At 38.2% G+C, this 4,304-nt stretch overlaps 1 long non-coding RNA gene across 1 annotated transcript; it reads right to left on the bottom strand.

Moving 5' to 3' along the window:
* Positions 1 to 820: 820 nt before the first annotated feature.
* LOC308366360 lies at positions 821 to 1,886 on the bottom strand. The gene is made up of 3 exons (XR_013968681.1): positions 1,759 to 1,886; positions 1,227 to 1,294; positions 821 to 1,133 (listed from the first exon to the last, which is right to left on the bottom strand). It is a non-coding gene; the product is annotated as an uncharacterized lncRNA (long non-coding RNA).
* Positions 1,887 to 4,304: the final 2,418 nt, after the last annotated feature.

Raw genomic sequence — 4,304 nt, 5'->3', positions numbered from 1 at the left:
AGACGGGAGACATACATGTTAAATGGGCATTACCCATTCATGAACTACGTGATTAGCAGCTAAGACTCACCTGCAGTTACCAAACCCATTACCTATTCAATGTACGATTATTTCATAATGATTTATGAGAAAAATGTACGTAGAGCATGCATAGTATGCCAATGTTATTGTACCTTCTCTTCTGTGTTGGGAAAATTATATTAGGTTGGTGGAATACAACATTTCTTCAAATGCTTTTAGTTCATGTTGTATGCATGGCAGTGCAAGGATAATGGTCAATGAGATGACATTTAATTTACAGTATGGAGTATTGAGTCCTTTTATTGCATTCAGGAAAAATCATGCACAACATTGCTTCTTTTGTTGTTAAGGAAGAACATCTGAACAGTGTCCAAGGCTACATCATGTGTCATACAGATCCTCCAAAGATGCATATCTGGAGCACCACGCAGGAGGGCACCCAGATTCTGTCCCAGAAAGCCCCAAAACCAGCTAACAAAGCTTCTGTACACAAAATACTTGTAACTTCTGAGCAAAGATTACATTGTATTTAGAGAATAAATGGTGATATACACATCTATTGAGTCGTCCTTTGGTAACAGTATGGCTAGTGATGGCACAAAGTGTTTTTATTATAAGTGGTATTTCTGTTTGTATTACCCATGTACTAGCCAATACATTTAATAACTATGTTTAAAAAGTCTAAAGAAACAGTTTTGGTATGTAACATGTCAACAGTTGACACATTTGAGATGAGCAGTAAGCAAAGTAAGACCAAGGGAAGATTAAACGATCTTGCCCAGTTATGTTTGTATTGTAAAAAATAACTGATGACTCATGCATAAAAAACAACTTACTGCTATATTCCCCTTAGACATAAGGCCCATAGTCTGCTCTATAGATGTTGAATGCATTCTGTAGTGAAAACACATTCAAGCATTTACATTTCATCATTTAGCAGACGCTTTTATCCATAGCGCCTTACAAGGATGTGACACATTTTACATTTTTCACTGATGGCACACTGCACATCAGGAGCAATAAGGGGTTCACATGTCGTGCTCAAGGACGCTTCGAGAGGGAAGCACACAGGTAGAATGCCCGGATGGTTGGTTGCATAGTCTTCTTGTTACCTTGAATATTGAAAGTGTAAGTATCATTGAATATAAAACAGAAGATGACTGCATAATTCACAAAGATGTCATGTCATTCACAAAGAATTCTACCTGTGGTATCTCCATGCAGCATACATTCTCAGGCTCTAGGCATTTGCTCACAATTGGCACAAATACACCTGTATAGATAAAGAGTTTTAAAAAGTGACAACATTATAGGTAAAGTGTATTTGAATGTTTAGTTACAGTTACAGACATAAGTCGACAAATACAACGAAAACAAGGTTTGAGCGCTAATAAACGGAGGTAAACTCGTTACGTTATGTTCTACAACTGCTTTGTCCATTACTGTTAGATAATATTTTACTTTACAGCTCGAGCTTTACCCGTGTTTTTTGCTTTGCACCACTTATGCTAAGATATCTATCTATCCTGCAAGCCATCTGGTTGATTTAAATGCCTAGAAAAACAGCCTTTTCACAAACAGTAACTTACATAAAACACACTGTATTTATTTCATATTACTCACATGTACAAACTATTTACTAGCAGTGCAATGCTCTCGTCACCGTCAACCTGACCATATGACCTTAGCCAAAGTTAAAACAAAAAATTAAATGTAGATTTGACAAAGTTTACTTACCATTCAGAAACGTTTTGTTGAGCCCTAACTTCTTGAATATGTTCGGGAGCCTCTTGTTCTGCTTCTGGGTCTGACTCTGGCTCAAACAGATACGGTTGTACGATTCTGTCTTCTGCAGTAGCCATCTTTCTATATTGTAGTTAGCTGTTCAAGCTATGCGAGCGCAACTCTTGGAGGAGGGGGAGGAGTGAGCTGGCTCATTAGCATTTAAAGGAACAGGCACTCAATACAGGTCAATCTGTAGGGAGCTGTTTTGACAGGGTGAAAAGGGTGCTGTATAAAATTATTGTTGTGGTATTTTGACCAAAATATGTTACTGGCATTTCATAAAGACCCCAAGGAACCATTTCAACTTGTGGTAAAATGGGCATACGATGGGTCCTTTAAATCAAGGTTATTCCACCAAATATTGATTTCTTAACTCTTCCTAAGTTAAAGCATTAGTATTGTGTAGTTTAAAAATGAATATGAGCTTGTTTTCTTTGCATTATTCAAGATCTGAAGACACTGCATCTTTTTTGCTATTTTGACCAATTGTCATTTTTCTGCAAATAAATGATCTAAATGACAATATTTTTATTTGAAATTTGGTAGGAATGTTGCCAGTAGGTTATAGAATAAAACTAAAATGTACATTTTACTTTAACGCATACCAATAAATAGTAAAACCAGAGAAACTGATAATTTTGAAGTGGTCTCTTAATTTTTTCCGCGGCTGTATATTAGTAGGGTAACTGATTCTCCCTCATTTGATTGGCTCGTTGATGGCCTGTTCCAAGTTAAAAAGGAGCGGCTACTCTGAGCTGCTTGCTGCAGTTCCCTGTCCTTCTGCTTCTTGAGTCTGTCTTTTTTGGCATTATGTTGCACATTTTGTGAATGAGATAAATCAATGTTATGGATAATAATGTTACCGTTTTCTGAAGGTTAAAGCATAAGCAGCATTACACTAATTATGCTGTTCTCAATCTCTGTTTCCTCTTGGCAGGATAAGACAGCTAGCTAACATTTCACTTATTTTACTCTTTTTCACCCTCTACAATTACTCATACAAGTTTGATCGTTGTAAAACAGGCAAAACGAAGAGATACATAAATATCACGTTAAACAATGTGGGACAAGGATAGCATGACACCGAGAGCTAGCATAGTTTACCTGCTATTTTCTAGCTGTGAATTCTCGTGACATTTATAATATTAACATACATTCAACATACTTTCGAAATTGTCTAAAAGGCATTTATACAACACAAAATATGCACTTATAGACAGATAATGTCATTAAACATGACAAACATCAGTAAACAGCTGGACAATGCGTTAAAATCAAGTTAGTTGTTTGTTTATATTTTTAGGAAACGTCGGACCAGTTATGTTTTCAGACGTAATGTTTTCAGCGGCATTAATGTTGTTGTTAATTTATAACAAACAACGTCGGGGGGTTGCACAAACACCGTCATTACCTGTTTGTCTGATGCTGCAGGTCAGTGAAGAAGTAGGCTGCACAGGCCTGGCGCTCAGCACTGATATGGGGGATGAGGAGGGAGGGCTGCGGCGGGGGCTTGAGAGCACCGCAGAGCGTAGGCATAGAATACTATTCTATGTCTATGCCCCGGAGCATGTCGGGGCGAAATTCTCACATGAACTCAAATAAATGCCCCCTCAGAAATCAAAACCCATTTGGGGAAATTGATGACAGAAAGAATAATTTGTAAATTTGCACAGTTCGAGGACGGGAGGATAGCTTAATGGAAAGAACCCTGTTTGCGCTGCTTTTCGAGAGCTGTCATGGAAAGATGATTCCGCTTTGGTTTTGAGATTCACAGTTTTCTATCGATTTAGCCTATATAATTATAGTAACAATAATAATAATAATAATACTATAGGCCTGATAGGCATGCATTATTTTATCATGAAGTGACGGTGATCTAAAGCAGCTTTTGGTCGGAACATTGAACTGTCAGGACAAAGGGTTTCAATTTTTCGGTGAAAATCTATCTAAGACTAAGGGCTGTAGGATGGGACGTTTTCGGAATATTGACGCATCGGACCAATGGGGCGTCGGAAAAATGAGCTGACCCCGGTTTTACCATGGTTGGATGTGCAGCCTTTGGATGCACCAATCGCTCCGAGAAAGGAGTCCATATGTATGGCTTCCCAAAGACATTGACCGCCGGAGAAGATGGTTGGTGATGGTCAGCAGGGAAAACTTTGAGATAAAAACAACAACAGACAAGTTTGTGAAGTAAGTAATGGCCACAGAGGTTTTATGATAAATTTACTAAAATTTCAAATGGGCTCCAGCAAAAAAGGGCACTTTTTCCCAACCAGGGCACAAGGGCTGGTGCTTGAGCACCACTAGGGGTCTATCTGTGCACGTGCCTGTCAGAGCTGATGAACTGGAATAATAATATCAGTATTGCCAACATTGTGGTGTGCCAATCTGTACTCAATGGTTCCAAAATTAGTATTTTCCCCAGTAAATTAGTATTTTTCCTTAAGTGAAATCTGTACTGCGTTAATGGGTGCAACGGGCAAAATGTTGATATG

The sequence above is a fragment of the Sprattus sprattus genome (assembly GCF_963457725.1).
Source record: "Sprattus sprattus genome assembly, chromosome: 5".
Taxonomy (NCBI): Eukaryota; Metazoa; Chordata; class Actinopteri; order Clupeiformes; family Clupeidae; genus Sprattus; species Sprattus sprattus.
Note: the sequence above shows the minus strand (reverse complement) of the source record. Positions and strands in the feature narration are given on the sequence as shown.